This window comes from Podarcis tiliguerta (assembly GCF_965153285.1).
Source record: "Podarcis tiliguerta genome assembly, chromosome: 6".
Classification (NCBI taxonomy): Eukaryota; Metazoa; Chordata; class Lepidosauria; order Squamata; family Lacertidae; genus Podarcis; species Podarcis tiliguerta.
In genome coordinates this window covers 91,894,720-91,919,064 of record NC_139539.1, presented here as the reverse complement: position 1 = coordinate 91,919,064, position 24,345 = coordinate 91,894,720, and the positions used below count along the sequence as shown (strand labels likewise).

General features: G+C 44.0%; 1 protein-coding gene and 1 long non-coding RNA gene across 3 annotated transcripts in view; one reads left to right on the top strand and one right to left on the bottom strand.

Annotated features, from left to right (window-relative positions):
* Positions 1–860: 860 nt before the first annotated feature.
* LOC310680126 lies at positions 861–3,528 on the bottom strand. The gene is made up of 2 exons (XR_014512648.1): positions 3,362–3,528; positions 861–2,073 (listed from the first exon to the last, which is right to left on the bottom strand). It is a non-coding gene; the product is annotated as an uncharacterized lncRNA (long non-coding RNA).
* A 197-nt stretch (positions 3,529–3,725) lies between these two features.
* The window catches only part of RALGPS2 (Ral GEF with PH domain and SH3 binding motif 2), a 103,688-nt gene continuing 83,068 nt past the window's right edge, over positions 3,726–24,345 (top strand). The window contains exon 1 of one of the 2 annotated variants that reach the window (XM_083446346.1): positions 3,726–3,962. The gene's annotated coding sequence lies outside the window, so the exon portion shown is untranslated. The remainder of the gene's footprint in view (positions 3,963–24,345) is intronic. The other variant, XM_083446345.1, reaches the window with a different exon arrangement.

Here is a 24,345-nt window from a genome sequence, read left to right as displayed (position 1 = left end):
TTCTGGGTCATGTGGCCAGCACGACAAAGCCGCTTCTGGCAAACCAGAGCAGCACACGGACACGCCGTTTACCTTCCCACCAGAGCGGTACCTATTTATCTACTTGCACTTTGATATGCTTTTCTACTGCTAGGTTGGCAGGAGCAGGGACCGAGCAATGGGAGCTCACCCCGTCGCAGGGATTCGAACCGACCTTCTGATCGGCAAGTCCTAGGCTCTGTGGTTTAACCCACAGCCCCACCCGCATCCCTGCATTGCTTTTATTAAGTGTTTTAATGTCACAAGACATACAAAACATATGGTAATACAAGGAGAGACTCAAAAAAGGGAAACACCTTCGGTATTTTAAAATTAAAGAGGGGCAACATGAGATAAAATTCTAGCATTCTAATCTGTGCAGGGTACTCAGCCTTCTTGGGCTAAAAGGCAGACTAAATCCAAATGGAAGTAAACATAGACCACTTCTAAATAAACCTGTTATATATTATATATATATTATATATATATTATCCCTCACCTCAATATATTTTTAAAAAACTGAGTATTCTGTATTTTTTTAAAAGCCAAAACACTGGTGGGGCAGTATATTTTCCTAATAGCATGCCATGGGTATAATTACTGCTAACAAGTCTGTCCAAAATGCCTGTCATTTTTTAATAAGTAGAATCTACTCAGACATTTCATTAAAAAAAGGAAAGTGTTTCAGTCTCATCACACACTATTGTGATTTCTATATCTTAAAAACAAGAAAAGTATATAGTTCTGTATTTTAGCCTCATTATTTTTAAACTTTATTAAAGGTTCTAGGAAAACACTATTTATGGACTGTACACACAGAGAGAGAGACACAAAATACGATGTAAGCTGAGCCTGCTAATTTTATTAGCACTTCACAAGGGGAGCAGTGAATCATGAGGCACAATTTAAAACAACTTGCTATCTTGAGGGTAATGCGAAGTAAATGCAGTTTAGGGTTCCAAAAACCCGGACACATTCGGGGCACCCCTACCCACCATCCCACATCTCTGCCTCCCACCACCTCCCTGCCACCAATACTTCCTCGCTCACCCCACTCCCATCTAACCTACCATTCTTCAGTCATCCTCCTCCATTGCCCTCCGGGAACATTGGGAGAAGTGGAGCTGCACTCTGGGCGCTGCAAGCCAGGTGCTGCCTCCTGGAAGGCCGTGCCAGCCTTCCAAAGAATGTCACCCCTGGGTGCACCACCTGCCCGCGGCTCCCAAGCCTCCCCCGAGCTGTTGAAATGAAAGAGGAAGGCTGCCGGCAAAGCTGTGCCACACTCCAGCACCTCTTTGCTGGCGGCCTTCCCTCTTCGTTTTGACAGCTCGGGGGAGGCTTGGGAGTCGCGGGCAGGTGGCGCACCCAGGGGTGACATTCTTTGGAAGGCTGGCCCGGCCAAATGTCACCCCTCTCAGCGATGACACCCGGGGCTGTTGTGTGTGGACGATACCTCATTTGCCCACACAACCAGCAAAATGAAAAATGGCAACATCTTCTGGGGAGAGCACTTTGAATTCTTTGGCCTTCCACCTGCCCACAGCATCACTGTCCACATCTATAAAGATGTCAAAAAGAAGAAGAAAAAGGACAAGAACAACTATGTGGGTCTGGTCGACATCCCCATAGCTGCTGTGACTGGTCGGCAATTCGTGGAGAAGTGGTACCCCATCAGCACTCCCACGCCCAATAAAGGGAAGACAGGTCCATCCATACGGATAAAATGCCGTTATCAGACAATTACCATCCTCCCCATGGAGCAATACAAAGAATTTGCTGAATTTGTGGCCAACAACTACACAATGTTATGCTCTGTTCTGGAGCCATTCATCAGTGTCCGGAACAAAGAGGAGATGGCCTGTGCTTTAGTGCACATTCTTCAGAGCACTGGCAGAGCCAAGGCAGTACCCCATCAGCACCCCACCCACGCCCAGTAAAGGGAAGACAGGTCCATCCATCCGGGTCAAGGCTCGCTTAGCATCCTTCCCACAAGACGGAACTCGGCCTCTTCCTTTGTGTTTCTCTCACCAGCTTCCTTAAATGCGAGCCCAACATCTGCAGGGAGAAAAGTGAAGCTCAGTTTCAAAGAAAGATGTAAGAAACAAGGTGAAGGATGAGCTCATAGCTTGGTTGAGAAAGACCCCAACAAGGTCTGGAACACACACAAAAATTAAAATTAACCGTTTTTATACAATAATAATAATAATAATAATAATAATAATAATAATAATAATATTTTATTTATACCCCGCCCATCTGGCTGGGTTTCCCCAGCCACTCTGGGCGGCTTCCAACAAAACACTAAAATACAATAACCTATTAAACATTAAAAGCTTCCCTAAACAGGGCTACCTTCAGATGTCTTCTAAAAGTTTGGTAGTTATTTTTCTTTCTGACATCTGGTGGGAGGGCGTTCCACAGGGTGGGTGCCACCACCGAGAAGGCCCTCTGCCTGGTTCCCTGTAGCTTTGCTTCTCGCAGTGAGGGAACCACCAGAAGGCCCTCAGTGCTGGATCTCAGTGTCCGGGCTGAACGATGGGGGTGGAGACGCTCCTTCAGGTATACTGGGCCGAGGCCGTTTAGGGCTTTAAAGGTCAGCACCAACACTTTGAATTGTACAGAAACGTACTGGGAGCCAATGTAGGTCTTTCAAGACCGGTGTTATGTGGTCTCGGCGGCCGCTCCCAGTCCCCAGTCTAGCTGCCGCATTCTAGATTAGTTGTAGTTTCCGAATCACCTTCAAAGGTAGCCCCACGTAGAGCGCATTGCAGTAGTCCAAGCGAGAGATAACTGGAGCATGCACCACTCTGGCGAGACAGTCTGCAGGCAGGGAGGGTCTCAGCCTGCGCACCAGATGGAGCTGGTAGACACAGAATTGACCTGTGCCTCCATGGACAGCTGTGAGTCCAAAATGACTCCCAGGCTGTGCACCTGGTCCTTCAGGGGCACAGTTACCCCATTCAGGACCAGGGAATCCTCCACACCTGCCCGCCCCCTGTCCCCCAAAAACAGTACTTCTGTCTTGTCAGAAGTACAGTGGTACCTCGGGTTACATACGCTTCAGGTTACAGACTCCACCAACCCAGAAATATTACCTCGGGTTAAGAACTTTGCTTCAGGATGAGAACAGAAATCGCGCTCTGGCGGCGCGGCGGCAGCAGGAGGCCCCATTAGCTAAAGTGGTGCTTCAGGTTAAGAACAGTTTCAGGTTAAGAACGGACCTCCGGAACAAATTAAGTCCTTAACCTGAGGTACCACTGTACTTGTCTTTTATACAAAGGGAGTTTATGAACTCAGACACCTTGGGGGCCCCCCCACTCCACCCCTCCGCCCCCTATCTCACCTTCCTTTCTCCAGTCGTCCTCCTCCTCCTCTTCAGCCCTCCGGGAGCCATCGGCCTCCGCTGCTTCTCTCTCTCTCTCTCTCTCTCTGGGGCCGTTGGCGGCCGCCATTGTGACAGTTAACCCCTCGCGGTGGGAGGGACCTCCCTCGCGGCAGCGACCAATCGGAGCCCGCTTTTCACCAACGCCGCCGGGCCGCTCGCGCTCACAGCTTCTTAAAGGGGCCGAACAAAAACAAGATCGCGCCTGCGCGCTTCCTTCTCTCCTCCCGCTTTCCCATCCAGCAGAATTCCAGGAGGGAAAGACGCGCGCGCGCGCATGCGTCCCTCTCTTTCCCTCCCTCCCTCCCTCCCTTGCGCGGGGGAGCGTGCGCGTGCGTGCGCGCGCCGGGAGACGCCTCCTCCTCCCCCTCCTCCTCCCCCTCCTCCTCCCCCTCCCTCCCCTCAGAGGATAAGCGGCCGCCGGTGCTGAATGAGAGCGGCTGAAGCGAGCGGGCTGAGGCGGGCGAGGAAGGGAGGGAGGCGGCGGCGGCGGCTAAGCTCGGGCCGGGCCGGGCAGCTCGGCATCCTCGCCGCGTTCGCTCCTCTCGCGTCTCGTCAGCAGGTGAGTCGAGGGCGGCGGAGGCGGAGGCGGAGGCTGGGGCACCGGCGGCGTGTGGGCGAGCAGCGCCTTCCCTCAGCCGGCCCCGGGGGCGCCTCGCCAAGGCCCGCAGGGATGGCCGGGTAGCTGCTGCCGACGCCCACGGCTCCGACGGCGCCCGCCCTCCTCCTCCTCTCCGTCCCCTTTCGCCTCCATGCCGGGCGGGCGGGGGTCTCCTAAGGCTTCCTTCCTCGCCGCGCCTCCATTGAACTCCTCCATTGGGCTCCATTCAACTCCCTTTCCTGTCTCGCGCCCCCCCCCCTCCGGCTCCATTGAACGCCTCTCTGTCACCCACCCACCCATTATTTGCCCAGCGAGCGCGTGCTCTTCTTGCAACGCCTCGGGGGGGGGGGCGGCGAAGAAGAGGAGGAGGGTGGTTTGGGGGTCTTTGAGGAACTTTCCACGCCTTGCTTGGGACCTTGTGTTCCGTACCTGACTTGACCACATTGCCAAGTTTATTGGAGCTCTCTCTTTCCCATCAGCTGCAAAGGAGAGCCGAGGTGCACGGATCCGAGTGTTGAGTCGCTTACCTTGCACGCCTATCAAGTGAAGCCTGATCAAGCTAAAATGGTCACAGCAAAGAGGCTGCCTAGGGCTTGGGACTACAATTTAGGGTTATACTGACAAATTCTTGGTTCAGTTCTGTGTGCTTTTCTACTCTTATGTACTGTAACGTTGGGTGGGTTGTTGGCCTTGCTGAGTTTGGCCAAAAATCTAAGGCAACCAACAGTCTTCTATGTACTGAGGATGCATGTATAAAATAAATACACTTGTGCATTCTACCTACTCACTCACCCACCCATTTAGGTGCCTTGTCATGCATCTGTTAAACCGGACTCTGGCCTATGAAATCTTAGGCCAGAATGAATTGATTCGCCTTTAAGATGCCAGAGGAATCTCTGACCCGTATTCTGTTGCTGTTTTCCTTGCTCTGTTTTGGAGCAGGGTTAGAACTTGCCTTCCTTTAATTTGTGTTTAATTAAAGCATACATGTGCATGCCTGGAGCTTTCTCTATTCTGCATGGACTAGCAGGCTTGCTAGTTCTCCTTACCATGAGACATTGTCATTCCTATTCCTGAGCTTGAGGTGAGTCACAACTCTATCATCCGTGTTAACTATGTAGGAGGTGAGGGGTTTGGATATGTCATGATAGGAGTGCAGCCTCCATCCAACCTGCCATGGAAAAATTGACCAAAAGAGTATTGCCATGCCTTTCAAAGGCAGAGTAACTAGTGGGATTTAGAAGCCATTCCAATTTCTCTAAGCTATTTGCTGTGCGGTAGCTATTTTTACTAGAGGATAATTTTGAATAAGAAGTGGCGAATGGTCAATCCCTGCTCAGTTGCTGTTTTATCAGAGTGCACTTGTAGTACATTCGGTGCACTTGCCTTCAAGTGCTCCTTCTGCTTCTATTTTGGCAACTGTGGGGTCTTCGTTGTATTACTGAGGGTTGGATTTGTTGCAGGGACCACAAGTTGCTAATACGTAAAAGACAGCTGTAGCTGTAATCTCAGGTAAATAGAAAAGAGAGAACAATTATATATTTTTTGAACTAGCTTCTGATTGTTTAATAAGTTTTGGAGTTATGTTTTGCAATAGGGAATTCTAAACGAATTTCCCACAGGAGCTTCCTTGATTAGGTGCCTTGACACCTTGCTTTTGAAGTGTAGGACACAAAGCACCAGGTGAAAACAATATGTTGCACTTGATTTGGCACATACCTATACTGAAGAATTTGCCTCCACTTAATTTTGATTCACCTCATTTTGCCAAGTAGATTACCAGGTGGAGCCTTGTTCACGCTGGCTACCATACAGCTTTTTAGGTCAGTTGCCCTTAACTGGTACTGGAGAGATCCCAAAATACCTTGTAGAACATCTTGCTTCGCCAACAAAAGTATCACCATTTTGTTTTTTCTCTGCATAACTGCACAGTAAAAGAGCAAGAGGGCCTGTTGGAACAGAAGCCATGTTTGGTTCCGCGCTTTTGGTGTGTGGGTTGTCTGGTTGGTTATACAGGCAGCACAGCATGAAAATGAGCACTCTCAAAATACAACGCAACTAACTATTAGTGGGTTTTTGCACACCCAGTTCCCATGAGTATTGCTTTATTATTTTGGTATTTTTTAATGGAATTTATATGAAATATTAATGTATTATATGATTCCCCCCTCCCCTGGTATTGTATATATATATTTTCTTTTTCTGTCAGATGCTTGGAGACCTCTGGGTGACAAGGAACTAATAAGTCTAATAAATGAAATGCAGTGGAGCTGAGCAGCTACAGAGAGCAATGGAGATAATGGAGGCTCTTGAGACATTAGCAGTAGTTGTTCTGGAGGCTGAAGATTAGCCCTCTAGACCTCTATCTTTCACACAATAAGCAGGATGTGTGAAGTATGGGAGGGCAGTGGCTTCTCAAGCATGTGCTCTTTAATGCACCAGAGTGATAAGCTTGAATTTCCTGAATTTCAGTGCATGTGTCAGGACAGAGCGTCATTTTTAAAAAATATATGCTGTAGACCTTTCAGTAAAATATTCCCAGAGTGACATTACTTTTAGTGATTGAATACAGAACCACAAAATAATAGTTATTCCATATTAAATAATACAGAATAATGGAATGTGGTTCTGTGTAGGTGCCTTTTATATTTTCTTCTTTCTCACTTGGTGATTGTGTTATTGTGTGTGAATAGCGGCAAGGGTGTAAAAATTCTACCCACAGCAGTGGAAGTGTTTTTAACAGAACTCCTTCTCCCAGTATAGAGTGAGAAATACATTACTGTACTTACAGGATAGAAAGCAAAATTCAGCATGGATGAGAACTGGTGATGTGCGCTTTCAATGATGTTTATATGTATGTATTGGGTGCCTGAGGTGAATGAACAGGTTTGAACATATCACTATAGGCAAAACTGCATCAATTGAAACTTGCATCAGTGGAACTTGCATCTTTGTGTAGGATTATTGGGGCTTATACTTTTGTGACTGGGATCATGAGATACATGCAAAATATATCTGGGTTTGGATTAAAGTATCCTTATTTGAGAACCTGGTGCAGCTCCCTCCCTCTGTGGGAAAGGCACCAGGAATTGCCACCCACCTGCATATTGGCAAAGGTAGACAACAGAACCTTCTCTTTCTGTTCAGACTGGTAAGGTAAAGGACCCCTCGGTTTTGGACCAAGAGAGCCGGCATTTGTCCGCAGACAGCTTTCTGGGTCATGAAGCAGGTGCACCGGGGTTACAGTTCTGACAGCAAAGATAAAAGCATGAATGAGAATGGAAACTGGAGCTCGGCACCAGTTTCAGTGTCATCATCCACTCCTTCCCATGCTGGGACTAGGAAAAGATGCTGAGGAGCTGTTACCTCGAGAACCAGTGTGATGTAGTTGTTAAGAGTGGTAGACTCGTAATCTGGGGGACCGGGTTCGCGTCTCCGCTCCTCCACATGCAGCTGCTGGGTGACCTTGGGCCAGTCACACTTCTCTGAGGTCTCTCAGCCCCACTCACCTCACAGAGTGTTTGTTGTGGGGGAGGAAGGGAAAGGAGAATGTTAGCCGCTTTGAGACTCCTCAGGGTAGTGATAAAGCGGGATATCAAATCCAAACTCTTCTTCTTCTTTTGAAAAGCAGAGGTCAGCCAGGTTGGAGAGAATTGAAGTTGTGCAAATGCCTGTGCATCATCAAAAGGGGGAAAGGCTACTACTGGGGAATTTGGATCACTGTGTTTCCACTAGAAGCAGCAAGCAGCTTGCATAGTAGGCAAAGAACCATTCATTGGAGTAGTGCCTTTGGGCATGACCCCCAAATCTGCCATTCATTGCTGCTGTCTCAGGAAAGGCATTCTTATGCAAAGGGCATCAGTTTCCACAGAAGAAACCACCATGGCAGGAGTGCTGCTGCTCATGTTGGCTTGTCTTCAATGACAATGCTACGTAATGGCATCATTGCACCAGTGCTTCCCATGATCACTACTGCTTCAAAACTCTCCTCCCATGCTCTCTTCCATGGCCTCTTGGTCTACATTCCCCTTTTGTTTTGGTTCAGTCTTCCTGTTGTCTCCTAACTCTTAGTCTGTCTACACCAGCACAACCAGCCAGTCTTGCAAACCCCACAGATCACAAGAGGCTGAGAATGGTGCATTTTAAGAACTAGCAGGGTGGTGGAGTGTGTGTAAATATTAAGCTGAACTGGGGTATTTGAATTCTTAACAATCTGCAGTTCCAGTTCTAATATAATAAATACAGAAATGAGTTTCTCCCCATTCTCCTATTAGCAGCTTTAAAAAAACCAGTTCACAGAACTTCACCCTTGATTCTGAAGGGGGTTTCATGGTTCAAATTGGGAGGTATAAATGAGATGTGACTATTTGGAGAATATGATGTTGAAAGAGGACTGTACAGTATGCAACTGATTGATGCTACACCATAATAGTAGAGTGTTCTAGTTTGGTTGCAATAACCAACCACCGTTGGAAAGGGATCTATAGGATTTACATTGTTCTTAACGTAGCTCTGAAAAGTTTGTACAGAAGGGATGAGCTCTGTGAGTATGTGTGTATGTGATTGTATAAAGTTGTGTCAACACAAGAATGGGTTATCAAGAGGCATGGCCTCCTAAGGCACTGTACTCCCATCATCCCAAGCCAGTCTGGGTCAGGGATGATGGGAGTTGGGAGACCCGCAACATATTGAGAGCCACAGGTTTCCCACTCCTGACCTAAAGTAGGATTATGGTTCAAAATATATACCGTATTTTTCGCTCTATAAGACACACCAGACCACAAGATGTGCCTAGTTTTTGGAGGAGGAAAACAAGAAAAAAAATATTCTGAATCTCAGAAGCCAGAACAGCAAGAGGGATCGCTGCGCAGTGAAAGCAGCAATCCCTCTTGCTGTTCTGGCTTCTGGGATAGCTGCGCAGCCTGCATTTGCTCCATAAGACGCACACACATTTCCCCTTACTTTTTAGGAGGGAAAAAGTGAGTCTTATAGACGGTAATTGGTTTGTATGGTTACTCCATCAAATATAAATTGTCAGTGTAAGCTAGCCTGACAATTTAAGGTGTTAGCAATGTTGGAAAAAAAGTTATTTATACCCCCAATTTAAACAGTGTTTTATGGCATGAGTCGACCTGGTGCCATTCAGATGTTTTGGACTAGAACTTCCATAAGCCTCAGCCAGCACACAGCACATTGAATTGGACAGGAAGCGAAGAGGTTTACAATCTGTAGAAACCTAATAGGGCTAAATGATGATAAACATTTACCTCTGGGGGGCACTGCTTTCTAGGACAAAGTGGTGATTGACACTTGGATACAACCTTTGCTCTTTAATGTTTAAAATTGCCATTCTACATGTAAATAAGGTTTGCTTTTGGGAGATAGGAGGTACATTTGAACAGACAATGTCCTTGATTTAGCCCATTCTAATCAGAGTATCAGGGGATTTAATTTCCACTTAAAGTGAAAGTACAAAGTCAGGGTTAACAAATATCCAGACCATAAGAAATAAATGCTGTGTTAGTTTAATAGCTGATAAGTTGCTGTAGGGCAATGTTTCCATGGAGGAGCCTTTTGTAACGTGTACTTTCACTTTCTAAACACGTCTTACTGGTCTGAGAGAGTAAGTTGATTTTCTAATGAAAAGTATGTCAAGCCTCGAGTGCTCACTGAGCTGTGATACAGTAATTGAAATTAATAACTTCCGATAATGTCATTGACTGCATTTTATTGTATCACTTCCAAGACAACAAATCCAGAAAAAAAATTGGAGAATCTGAGGAGATGAGTATTCATGTATGTGTACTTTTTGGAAGGAGACATTTCTGTGATGCCAAAGGTATAATTATGAAAGATGGAGATAGTACATTAACTAATCTTTGTTTTCATGGATACCAGTGCAGACTATAAGATTTCAACTGCCTCCATAGTTTTCAGAGGCAGAGGGAGGATTTTTTTTCTTCCCCATTAACCTTTTAATTTCTTGCTGGTTGTAAGACGGAATGTAGTAGGTCCCCTTTGCAACCTAGTCTTTGTTACCACAATGCATTTCCTGATGTAGAAAAGGCAATATGTGTTTGAACGGTCACATCTTTTCCTCTTCTGCCTTGTCCAGTGTGGTTTCTATAATCATTATTCCTTTGGAGTATTTGTTTTCTTAGTTCTTATTTGTTTTCTTAGTTCTTCACCTCATTGGGAAGCATTGGTTTTCCACAGACTTTGTGAAAGGAATGATTTCTATATCATGATTGTTCAGGAAATTATTTAGAATTTTCCAGTGCCTCATAAGAATCGAGAGATTATAGAAGTACTCATTAGATCTAAGATTCTAGCCTTGCTGACCTAAAGGGGGAACTGTTGTATTTTTGCCCTGAATCAAGTAGCCAGTATCTAGGTCTAGCTGTAAATATCCTGAACCACCTCTTCAAACAAACAAACAAAAACAACCAACCAACCAACAGGACGCGGGTGGCGCTGTGGGGACGCAGGTGGCGCTGTGGGTAAAAGCCTCAGTGCCTAGGGCTTGCCGATCGAAAGGTCGGCGGTTCGAATCCCCGCGGCGGGGTGCGCTCCCGTTGCTCGGTCCCAGCGCCTGCCAACCTAGCAGTTCGAAAGCACCTCCGGGTGCAAGTAGATAAATAGGGACCGCTTACCAGCGGGAAGGTAAACGGCGTTCCGTGTGTGGCTCTGGCTCGCCAGAGCAGCGATGTCACGCTGGCCACGTGACCCGGAAGTGTCTCCGGACAGAGCTGGCCCCTGGCCTCTTAAATGAGATGGGCGCACAACCCTAGAGTCTGTCAAGACTGGCCTGTACGGGCAGGGATACCTTTACCATATATATATATATATATATATATATATATATATATATATATATGGAATGCCTAAGGGATCCCAGGAGCATAAAATAGATTGGATACCCTTCTCTGACACTGCACTCTCCCCTGCCCTCCACTGTCACAGAAACCCCTGAAGACCTGACCTGACACCTGAGCTCTGACATCACAAGCCAAAAAGAGCATCCTGGGGATGACTTGGAAGCAGCTTGGATCTGAAGCTGTCCCAATACCCTGGTATACCCCTAAAGCAAAGATTTAGACCAGTAATTTACTTCTAATTGAGAAGTAAATTACTGGTCTAAATGGGAAATGTTTAAAGAGAAAATGAAGATGGAGTCCAAGAATGCTATTGTTGCGCAACAACATGGCATCAGAAATCACCCTGTCTTCTGTTGGCTTGCTATTTTTATCCAGCAACGTATGTTGATGTATGTTTTTATGCACTTCTCTTCAGAGTAGAGAACAAGCACAGTTGAGGCTGTCCAAGTTCATGTGCAAATTCACCATTAGCTTGTATCCATGTGGGAGTTAGTGTTTGCTTTGTATATACATCTTGATTCAAGTTGGAATGGATTATTGGCTCGGCAAGAAGTATTTTGCTCCACCTGATCTGTCAACGTGTCTTCTTTGACTCACCAGGGTGCAGTGACAGTTCTAGACAGAAAAACAATAGTGAGGTGGATCTCCAAAGATGTTGTGGATTAGTTCATTTCTCATAATTTTTTTATTGTTATGGAAAAGGATGAATTGATCCACAGAAAAATGATCCACAAATAATCCATCAAGCAAATAAAACAATAAATATCATCTGATATAGTACATTGCTTGAGAAAAATAAGAGTATAGGCAACGTTCTTAATTTTACAAAACTAATAAACTGTAGGACTGAGCACGATTCTGTTCTTTATCATTCCAGTATATAATGAACATATACTATTATGCAATAAAGCTTTTATTACTCCATCTGCTCTCTCTTTTCTTAACAATATCTAGGAATGCACCTCATTCCAGATTATTTATTTATTGCATTTATATCCTAACTTTTCTCCAAGGAACTCATGGTGTCATACAGTTATCCCCCTCTTCATTTAATCGCCACAAGGTTAGGCTGTGAGGCAGTGACTGGTTCAAGTGACCCAGTGAGCTTCCTTGCTGTGTGTGGATTCAAACTCTGGTCTCCCAGGTACAGTACTAGTCCCACACCCTAAACATCTAAACCTCCATGATGAAACTCTGTCTCTGTTTAGTAGCTAATTGGCATTTTAGCTGTTGCTTGTAGATGGATAATCATCCTTCAGCATCTCATGTATTATATTGCCAAATCACACAACTACAGTGGTGCCTCGCAAGACGAAAAGAATCCGTTCCGTGAGTCTCTTCGTCTAGCTGTTTTTTCGTCTTGCGAAGCAAGCCCATTAGCGGATTAGCGCTATTAGCGGTTTAGCGGCTATTAGCGGCTATTAAAGGCTTAAGGGATTAGTGGATTAGCTGCTAAAAGGCTATTAGCAGCTTAGTGCCTTAGAAAAAGGGGGTGGGGAGCGGAAAAAAAACCCCAGGAATCGCAAGACATTTTCGTCTTGCGAAGAAGCAAGCCCATAGAGAAATTCGTCCTGCGAAGCACCTCCAAAACGGAAAACCCTTTCGTCTAGCGGGTTTTCCGTCTTGCGAGGCATTCGTCTTGCGGGGCACCACTGTATTGTTCCAGATGCCACTGTATCCTGTCATTTCTCTAATACTCTAAAATTACTTCCCAGTACCTCTTTGATTTTTCACACAGTCCCCAGAATATGTGCAATATCTCCTCTTGGGTTTATGCCCTTCCTACACCATCGCCTTCTCTGGGTATATTTGGATTAATCTGGGTGTTAAATACCACCTTAGGTCCAGGGACCCTCTGGGTCAGATTGGGAGTGGGTACAGCAAGGAGAAAGAGAACAGGAAGGGGAAGTCTCATCTTGGGAGTAGAGGTCCATTCACATGATGTTGGTTATTGCCCAAGTTTTCTATTGGAGCTATAAAAGGTAAAGGACCCCTCACAGTTAAGTCCAGTTGCGAACGACTCTGGGGTTGCGGCGCTCATCTCGCTTTACAGGCCGAAGGAGCCATTTGTCTGCAGACAGTTTTTCCGGGTCATGTGGCCAGCATGACTAAGCTGCTTCTGGCAAAACTAGACCAGCGCACGGAAACACCGTTTACCTTCCTGCCTGGAGCGGTACCTATTTATCTACTTGCACTTGACGTGCTTTCGAACTGCTGGGTTGGCAGGAGCAGGGACCGAGCAACGGGAGCTCACCCCGTCGTGGGGATTCGAACTGCCGACCTTCTGATTGGCGAGCCCAAGGCTCAGTGGTTTAGACCACGTCTATTTCCATCTTTATTACATTTATATCCAGCATTTCCTCCAAGAAGCTGAAGATGGTGTGCATGCTCCCTACCCATTTTATCCTCATAAACGACTTTGTGAAGTAGATTAGGCTAAAAGACGACTGGTGTAAATTCAACCAGAGTAGAATTCACCTAAAGCAGCCGTGTCTAAAGTCCGTTTCGGAGGCCTAATCCGGCCTGCTGGTTGGTTTAATCCGGCCCCTGCGGCAGTTTATTTCCTGGGGTAATTTGGCCCTTCACTTCATCAAATCTGGCCCTCTTTGAAAAAAAGTTTGGACACCTCTGACCTAAAGCGACCCATCTGCTGTGCAGAAGGACTTCTGCTTATGCAACTGGGCTTTTTACTCCCCACAGCCACAACACCCCATTAAATTGACTTGGGGTGGAGAACTCTAGAGTAGCATGAGCGGGGAAGAGACGGGGTTGTTCATCCACAAGCATTTCAGCTTGCCCAGCAGAGTGATTGTCATAGTCTGATGTTGCAAAATTCTATTTTCATTCGCCTTGGTAAGAACTTACCAACTATATCTAGTTACTTTAATTTTATTACTATTTTGAACATTTTCTTTGGGAGGCATTTTGCTTCTCTGCTTCATATTAATACAGTCATACCTCGGGTTACAGACGCTTCAGGTTGCTTGTTTGCGGGTTGCGCACCGCGCCAAACCCGGAAGTACCGGAACGGGTTACTTCTGGGTTTCAGTGCTTGTGCATGTGCAGAAGTGCTGAATCGCAACCAGCACGTGCGCAGACACGGCACTGCGGGCTGCGAACGTGCCTCCCGCACAGATCACGTTCGCAACTGTACTACTCCATATTTAGTTACGACTCTCAGTTAGGAAATAGTACAGAGCTAGGTTTTCTTTATACTAGACCAGGGATGGGGAACCCTTTTCAGCCTTTGAGGGCCACATACCAGTGGTGGAAGGGGTTGGAGACAAAAGAGGACAGAGTATCAGGAGGTTTTTAAGGCTTGATGTTTTTATTATGTTTTTAGATATGTTGTAAGCTGCCCAGAGTGGCTGGGGAAAACCAGACAGATGGGCAGGGTATAAATAATAAGATATTGTTGTTATTATGAATGTACATTTTTCTTTGCACAGTAAGCTAGTTTCTGCACAGACACACTCACTCACTATCTATCCTCCATCCAGACAAGCAAAATGCATTATCAAAGTTCAAGGACACATTCCAGCAAGGCAAAAACACTCTAGGATAGTTTTGCTGAGGTTCCTCAACCTTGTACTTGTTTTAGATTGATTTTCTGTTGCATTGTATTTTTTTAAATGTCACTGTCTCTTTTTGTACAGAATCACACAGCATTTTAAATGTGCTGATTATGCCTTGTTTCATGACTGAAGCTTCATTATGCATAAACCAGGTTGTCTCATGATTTAGCATCGCAGATAGATAATTTGCATTTATGGTTTTGAAATCCTAAGCCTTCTGCTCTTTTTGGTTTGTAAAGTGTTTTTGGTGCTATCCTTGGTCTTTTCCCAGACCAAAAGAAATTAAATAAGTTTTGCCAGTTGTTAAAAATTTGGAAAGATATCAGCAGTGGAATGAATACAAACAAAACTCTTGGAAGAACATTCAGCTGTAAAACTGGTAGTCATCTATCAATATCTTTGTCTTTTCATATAAACTGTCGTGGTTAATTTTGACCATGTAGTTTATATTATGATATATCCTAATTCCTAAATATGACAAATCTTTGGAGAATTAGATATTGTCTGAAATCATATCTTAGCTTTTTGTAGGTAACCCCCCCCCCCACTCATTCTGATTTTTAAAGGTTTACCCTGTATCCTGAAGTATTTCTGAATTTGTATTATAAAGTTTCAGATAAAAATGTTCCTGGGTTCATTTAATAACAGTAACCTTTGGGGATGGTGTAGTTCATATTTGTCTTTGGCATTCCGAGAATTGTTTATGAAAGAGGGAAAAAATAATAATCGTATAATAAAGCAATAAAATAACAGCATAGCACAGGATAAAAACTCCAGTGAATCAAATTCTCTAACTTCCCCAGTAGCAATTCATATGCTTTAAAAGTTCAGTGAAAAGATCTCTTTCAACAACATCAGATGCTGGCATTAGGAAGTCGTATTTCTCTGGTATTCAAGTTATTAAGTTCAAAGGGCCAACTCATACTACACAGAACTGGGGAAAGCAAAAGTATGAGAATCCTTGTGAAAAGGGGGCTCTTGGATCTTTCTTATGGTGACCTCTGTGGTGACTCTACGCATTAGAGCAGAGATAGAAAAGGAGTTGCAAATTCCTTTCACTTCTTTCCCTCCTTAAATGTAATGTCAGAACGAGCATTTAGAGGCCCCAGTCTTCCAGACAGAAACTTTATCTTTTCAGCCCCCGCTGCCCTTTGCCTCTGTTTTGCTGATTGGCCGCAACAATCTCAGGAAGAAACAATCGAGAGAAGGGTGAAGGAGAGCAGGCAATCCTACAGTAGAAATGTTTCCATAGCAAACAGTGGAAATTGTGGGTTCATTATGCAAACACTCACCTAACAATTGTAAGCAGGGCCTGCGTGTATCCATGTTTTGTGTCATGTACGTATAAGGAGTTTCATCAACACTGGGAGCTGTGCTAATTAAAAAGCAGAAATTTACTATAAAATCTTAAGTTGATCAGAATGAGGAACAGTCTTTTTTGCAGTTGCTAGTGCAACTAGTTTGCGCTATAGGAGATGGATAGACATCGATTGAGCTTACTGCAATTGAATGATATCTGCTACACAGCCACTGAGGAAAGGGTTTTCTCTTGGTTGGTGCCCTGGTTGTAGAATTCCCTTCCCTCTGAGTTTTCATTGCCAGCTCAAAATATATTTGTTTGCTCAGGCATTTGTCAATTAGGTGGCTATTGTTTGATTCTGTTTTAATTACTGTTTTATCTGTTCAGGGTGGTTTGTCTGTGCTTGCCCTGTGAATTTGGTCTTGATGAAACTATGATGTGTTTTTATGGGTTGTACTGTACCCCAACCTGGGATTTTTCGTTGATGAAGGGTAGGTTTAAAATGTTTTTACTGCCAGCTTTCCCTTGTCTTTACATTTTTATTATGTTGGACCTATGTTTTGTTTGGAGACTGTAGGCCTGTTTATTTAGGCGTATTTACGAAATATTCAACCTCTCAAATGTATGGATAAAAAGAAATCAGTAAGAAAAAGAGCTGACAGCATTTGTTTATGGTAGTGTTTTGCTGGCTTAATTTAAACCCTATTGAAACTAGGGTTATCAATTTTGATTGGGAGAACAAATACAAACCATGGTTTGCCTAAAAACTGACAGCTAGGGAGGGAACTGGAACACAGAGGAGGGAACAGGGCATGCTTGAGTTTGCTCAAATTGTTGAGATTCTTGCAGGGGATTGGACTAGATAAGGGGTAGTCAACATTTTTATACCTACCGCCCACTAATGCATCTTTCTTGGTGGTAAAATTTCCTTACCGCCCACTAGTACTCAATGGAAGGAGGAGTCAGCTTGTGCCGTAGAACCCCCTACCGCCCACCTAGAATCCTGAAACGCCCACTAGTGGGCGGTAGGGACCAGGTGGACAACCCCTGGACTAGATAACCCTCTAATTCTACGTTTCTATGATATGTCTAAACCTACATTGTTTATTGTGTAGAAAGCTAAAAATATGACAGTAATTGGTTACGCTCAGTTGAATACAACCTCTGGAGAAAGTGTATACAATGGTACCTCTGGATATGCACACCTCTGGCTGTGTATCCTTCAGGATGCAAACGCTGCAAACCTGGAAGTATTTTTCCGGGTTTCGCTCCGCATGCATGCGCAGAAGCGCTCTACCGCGCACGCATGCACAGAAGCTGTCCCTCCAGTTACAGAAACCTCAGGATCCGACCGGAGCTCCAGAACAGATCCCATCCTCAAACAGAGGTACCACTGTAGTGGTTGTAGTGTGTGGTGTAGTGGTTAAGAGCGATAGACTCGTAATCTGGGGAACCGGGATCGCGTCTCCGCTCCTCCACATGCAGCTGCTGGGTGACCTTGGGCCAGTCACACTTCCTTGAAGTCTCTCAGCCCCACTCACCTCACAGAGTGTTTGTTGTGGGGGAGGAAGGGAAAGGAGAATGTTAGCCGCTTTTAGACTCCTTCAGGTAGTGATAAAGCGGGATATCAAATCCAAACTCCTCCTCTTCTTGTATAGGTAAAGGAAATCCAGTGAGAGCAAAAGATGCATTATGCTAGGTAGGAGTACAGTGGTGCCCCGCAAGACGAATGCCTCGCAAGACGGAAAACCCACAAGACGAAAGGGTTTTCCGTTTTCAGAGGCGCTTCGCAAGACGAATTTCCCTATGTGCTTGTTTCGCAAGACGAAAATGACGAAAATTTTTGAGTTTTTTTTCGCTCCCCAACCCCTTTTTCTAAAGCGCTAAGCTGCTAATAGCCTTTTAGCAGCTAATCCGCTAATCCCTTAAGCCTTTAATAGCCGTTAATAGCCCTTAAACTGCCAATAGTGCTAATAGCGCTAATTCGCTAATGGGCTTGCTTCGCAAGACGAAAAAACCGCAAGACGAAAAGACTCACGGAACGGATTCTTTTCGTCTTGCGAGGCACCACTGTATTATACAATTTCTTAACATTATGTCTAAGGAAAATCACAATCCTGTTAATGGAGGAAAATCTACTGGCAAGTATCATACAGCAGAACCAGAAGTAAGTCCTATTGAATTCAGTGGGGCTTACTCTCAAGTAAGTAGCGTTAGAATTGCAGCCCCAATGACCTTCCCATCCTGCTTTTTATACAGTGGTACCTCGGGATAATAACTTAATTCGTTCTGGAGTTCTGTTCTCAACCTGAAACTGTTCTTAACCTGAAACTGTTCTTAACCTGAAGCACCACTTTAGCTAATGTGGCCTCCCGTTGCCGCTGCACCACTGCTGCACAATTTCTGTTCTCATCCTGAAGCAAAGTTCTTAACCCAAGGCAATATTTTTGGGCTAGTGAAGTATGTAACCCGAGGTACCACTGTATAAGAATTTAAAAGCCCAATCAAAACATCTGGCTACATTTCTGAACAACAACAAAAGTTTCGTACTTGAGGTAAATTGTCAATTATCAGGAAGTGATATCCTTGCACGTCTATCTGGTATGGTAGAATGACTTCAGAAAATACAGAATTCACTGCAATCCCTTACATGTCTACTTTATATGTCTCATTGAGTGGGACTTGCTCTCAGATAATTAAGTATTGGATTGCTGCCTAACAGTGTAATACTACACATGCCTACTCACAGATACATGTGTTTAGTAATAAAGTCCCAGTGGCATATCCCTTAGCCTACAATACAGAAGTAGCCATATTAATTTGATCAAGATAATATAAATATAATTTGGTGGGTTGTATTCAATGAAGGGACGCGGGTGGCGCTGTGGGTAAAACCTCAGCGCCTAGGACTTGCCGATCGTATGGTCGGCGGTTCGAATCCCCGCGGTGGGGTGCGCTCCCGTCGTTCGGTCCCAATGCCTGCCAACCTAGCAGTTCGAAAGCACCCTCGGGTGCAAGTAGATAAATAGGGACCGCTTACCAGCGTGTGCTGCGCTGGCTCGCCAGATGCAGCTTGTCACGCTGGCCACGTGACCCGGAAGTGTCTGTGGACAGCGCTGGCTCCCAGCCTATAGAGTGAGATGAGTGCACAACCCTAGAGTCTGGCAAGACTGGCCCATACGGGCAGGGGTACCTTTACCTTTACCTATTCAATGAAGACATTACACAGGCAAAACAAAGCTCTACTTGTGCAACAGAACTTTCCCTCCCTCTGTACTTCTCCCTCATCCCTCCCCCCCAAACACCTGCCCCGAACACCATTGCAGGGGCAGGAACGGGAAACTCAGGAACGAAGAGCACATTCCATTCGTGCATTGACTTACTTGGATTCAACCCTGTATCTTTGACAAAGTTTGCTTCTTCGCTGTCCTAGCATTTCTACTATCCAGATGAAAGAAAGTGACAGTAGTAAAAATCAACAAGTCATTTTATAAAGGATGCTCAATCATATGTGGTATTACTCAAAAAAAAGTTTTAAGTACAGTGGTGCCTCGCAAGACAAAATTAATTCGTTCTGCGAGTTTTTTCGTTCTACGAGTTTTTTCGTCTTGCGAAGCACCACTGCGTATTGACGGTTTCCCATAGGAATGCATTGGCGGCTTAAAAAAAAAAGGCGCAAGACGTTTCATCTTGCGAAGCAAGCCCATAGGGAAATCCGTCTTGCGAAGCAACTCAGAAAACGAAAAACTCTTTCGTCTTGCGAGCTTTTCGTCTTCCGAGGCATTCGTCTTGTGGGGCACCACTGTACAGTGCATGAAATTATGAAATCTCAATACCGTTGGGGCTCAGTCAACTGCTAAAAAGAAAAAAAATCAGTATAAAATTGTATGTTGAGGTAGTGTTATTGCCTTTGGTTTTTTGTTTTTAAACACTCTTGACTGTAAAATTCATCTTTTATTCTCTAAGCTGGAACAGTTCCTGCCTGTTCTCTGCCTTATCAAAGAAATACACCTAAAGTCTCTTGCAAAAAGCATTAAATTCACCAATTGTAATGAATTTTGGCTGATTTTAGGCTGCTGTTAGCAAACAAATTATTTAACATGGCCTTAGCATAAAATATTTTCATAGCCTTCCTCTTGCATTTAAATATACAGTATACAAGATTTTCAGTTTGTTCAGCTTCTGCTGTGCAGGGTTGAGATTATGTTAAATTTTGTTATGTCTGGTTCAGGCTTTGGCTGTAAAAAGGTCAAGAACCTTTTCCAGCCTCATGGTCACATGGGCAACCTTCCAGGGGCCGCACGCCAGTGGTGGGCAGGGCCAGAGTCAAAAGCGGTAGGCGTGGTCAATGTAAATTTTACTTTCGTATAGTAGGCTTGACTTCTACCCCCAATTGCACTCCTCTTTAACCCCCATCCATGCCAACTAGAGTCCTTATCAGAGTTGCCTTCACCCCCCCCCCAAAGAAAAACGTGATGTAAGGCTGATTAAGGATGTGGTCTGAGGAAAGCCCCAACGGTGCTATGCATGATGTCTGCATGCATATTGGGACACTTCATGGTTTCCTCTTCTGGCTACTGCCCCACAAATGTCTTCTGGAACAGCATTTTGTGAAGTGCAAGGGGATAGTACACCTCAGTGTGTACACTCATCGGCTTTTCTGGATTTTAACCAGAAAACATATTCATAGAACTTGAGAAATCTCTTTGTACTGTGTTTTTAAATGTACAACATTTTTGTACAACATTGTGCAAACACGCAATTTGATTTCACATTTCTGTTTTGGATTTGTTATTTATGAGTTGGCATTTGTTATCTTTGCTAAAGATAACAATTGTATGTGGTTTTTATCTTCCAGAACTGAGGTTTCTCTGCCAAACTGGGATGTGGATATTAAATTGAACCACTCACATTAGGAAATAGATTGGATCCACCCTATTGGCTTTTGCACTACTTATGCTTCCTTGATGGAGTGCTGTCTCTGTTTCAGAACTGTGAAAGCTTCTCTGCTAGACCATCACTTTGTGGCACAGAACAGCTTGTGTTTCCATGTTACCAATTATGAGGAGATTAAATGTAAAGTACATACACATAAATTTCTCTTTCTTTGTGGTTTTATTTATTTTACTAGGTGTTTTGTTACTCAAGCATAATGTGACTTTTCTTTTGAAACACCTGCATTATTTTATGTTTATACAGTATATAAACGTAAAGTACTGGCTATTTTACATCCAGGATTAAGTCAGTCTCATTTCTTATGCCGTAAACTGCTTTATGCTTTCTTAGTGGTATTACTCCATTTCTGATTCTTGACACCCATTGAAGCCGCCCCCACTCAAAATAGCTTAATCACAGGTTCTTTGCTATTTTTGAGAGTGTAATTTATAACAACTTTTTTTCTAATGTAGGAGAAATCTAGAAATACATGCACCTCTGAAACAAAGTGTTCAGTTTGTCTTGGAAATAAGTTACAGCACAGCTTAATTTGGCTGTTTTGGAAGCATGAGTTTCTGTGTGAAATGAGATATTTAATTACTTTTCCTTCTAGAAATAATGGAGAAGCTGGTCATATTAAGGGTGTGACAGCCCAGTTAGCATTCTCTTATGTTCTCTCCCAGTCTCAAAGGACTGAAGAGAATGGGTATGTTGCCCACTTTCCTCCTGGCATCCTCTTCAGGAGCCCCCCTTGAAATGAAACAGTCCAGGTCTGGCTTGGAAATGGTGCTAACTTTATTGGATGCAGCTATCGCAAGGTTTGGCATGGCATAGGGGAGCCTACAGATTTTGGTCAGCCTGTGTTCAGGGTGCCCACTATGCAGTCTGGCCACCTTTGTGTGGGCTGTTCTGGGTGGGGGTCCCAGCAGACAATGCAGATGTGTGATGGATGCAGGGTGATAATGGTACTATAATGTAGCTAGGAAGGTAAGTCACACCCTCAATTCCTGCTGGTAGTGTGAAGATGAGGCATCTGCTGTGGCTCTGGACGAGCAGGTGCAAGAAGACTCTTTTGGGGCCGCTACTCAATAGATGAATTTGAGGTGACCCGGTGGGACCCGCAGCTGGTGAAATGTACATTTCTTCACCTGCAGAATATTACCAGTCAAGCCCTGTCACCAACTTAACATGTGCTTGGGCATTTAAAAATTTCAGATATTTTCTAGGCATGCTGTTTAACTTTTTACCCATGGTGTAAATTTGCTTACTTATGTTGTACAATTTGATGATGGGAATATAGGATCTGGGAGTAAGAAACCAGGCATTTTTCTATCGAGAGTCCTGTCCTTTGACTTATGGGTTCACCACTCTTTCACCTCTTTCTGCCAGACATGTTCATGATTCAGTTGGCAACCATTGGCATTCTATATGAATTATCATAGGGGGTTTTTTTGTTCCTGCATTAGATGACAGACTTTTTCACTGCCAGCTGTACTTGAAAAATATCAGGTGTGTCGTTTTGTGAAGATGCCTCAAATTTTTGATGATCAAATCCAAGAGACTTCTAGACAAAAACCCACCTACACATTAAGGGACGGTGCAAGGGTTTGTACACAGTTTATTTAGGCATAAATTTTGGATTTGTATATTGTTCATTGTCCGGTATATAGCCACATTTGTTTGCTTAGTGCTGAGCATCACTGGCCAGTTGATACTGTGCTTGCATTATTTAAATGTTAGAGAACTTTTGGCTGCTGAGCACAAAAACAGTCATGTTGAACAATTCAAACTGTGCAAGTCTGGTGCATGTATTTATAGAGTAAGCAAATGGTGATTAGTATTGTGAAGGGGTCCAGAGTTCTCATTGGTGTTGAAAAATGCGCACTTGAGGTTTTGAGTTACTTATTGTAAACTGCCCTGCTACGGAGTTTCTGAATCATGTAATCTCTGAAGAATGACTGACCCTGCAGAATGTTTTTGAAAATACTAACTTAGGTTTGGTGCTGTTTAAACATGTTTGGAGGCTGATGTGAAAATCTGGTTTCTGATGCAGGTATTTAAGCTTAGCTGCTAACAACAACATGAGCTGTCCTATTGCTTCTTTTGTTCTGAAGGGAGATTTGTGGTTCCCCTCCATTTTAAGATCTTGCAGTGACTGATGTAATGTCTTGTTGATCATTGACCTGTGGTCATCAAAGTGCTCAAAGTGGAAGGAAAGGAAGTTAAGAGTGACAAAATACTGAATTTTAGGTAAACAAAAATACATTTGAGAGAAGGTACTGACAGCTTTTTTTTATTGTGCAAATGGCTCAGAGCAGAAGATAGATAGATAAACTTTATTTGCATTAGCCAATGGCCATAGCAACATAAAACAAGCAATATATACACTTAAAAAGGCAACAATGGGTAAAAAGGACAATCAAATGATCAAGTTTATCGTTCAGATAGTGGCCCTTCATCTCATTGCACCCTCAATAAACCTAACAACCTTTGCTGTTGTCTGATCATTTTGACCAGATAACAGAAAGAACAATGTGGCCGCAGATGAGTGGCCTGGGATAGTAAGTAAGAGTGGGGGTGATGATCTCATTCCTCAGATCTTTATAAAGGGGACAGGACAGGAGAACATGAGCCACTGTTTCCAGATTACCATCTCCACAGGGGCAGAGTCGTTTTCTCAGTTGGAATCTTTTGGTACCTGCCCTCAAGTACGGCGGAGGGCGTTACATCCAATCTGGCCAGTGTGAAGGCACGTCTGTATTTTGGGATAGTTAATTTATACAAATATGGTGCCAGGGAATCAAACTGAGAGGAGAGAAAAAAGGCATACCAAGGACAGAGTTTCTTTATAATGGCCAGATTGTTCTGTTGCTCTAAGTCCTTCAGACGCTGTCCAATTAGCCTTTTTGCTTTAATAAAGCCCATCGTGAGAAGCTGATGTGGGTGGAGTCCGCAGGAAAGGAATTTTTGGTGCACAGTTTTGGACCACGCACTTTTATGGGGGTCTTGTGTCACTAAGGGCAGTAGACCAGCAAGATTTAGATTTAGACGGAGCCAATAATTAAGAGTAGAAGGGTTAAACTGCCACTTTACCTGGTTTAAATGATACGAGAGCCCTTGGGGAAAAAATACTTGTGCAACTACCTTCCCCCAGATTAAAGTGTGATTGAAAGTGCAATATGAAATGGGGTAAAGTGAATCTATATGTATAACTTGAAAGGCTTTGCGAGTACAGTGTTTATAAATTTTAAGTTTGAGAAGTACTATGATTGAAAGTGCAAAGCAAACTTTTAGGCTGGAAACATTGTGGGCTTAAGTGTAATATATGGTATTGTCCTTAATTATAGTTCGTTTGGATGGTTGCATGATCCTTGGTTCATTTAACCCTTTTAGTTATTGTATTAACTAGTCCTAATTTATTGAGATTATCCCTCACCGTTGACCATACTGGCAAGGGCTCACAGGAGTTGGCACCCAGCAGCACAAAGTTCTCATCTTTGCAAATGTTGAGGGTTTTTGAAGGCTAGTTGTGTAGGATTTCAGAGAATTAAATCAAGTAAGACTATTTTTAATTATTTTGCAGTTGGCATGTCATTTAAAAAAAAGATGAAGGGTAGTTAAACATTCCCAATACAGGAAGCAGTATACAGCAAAAG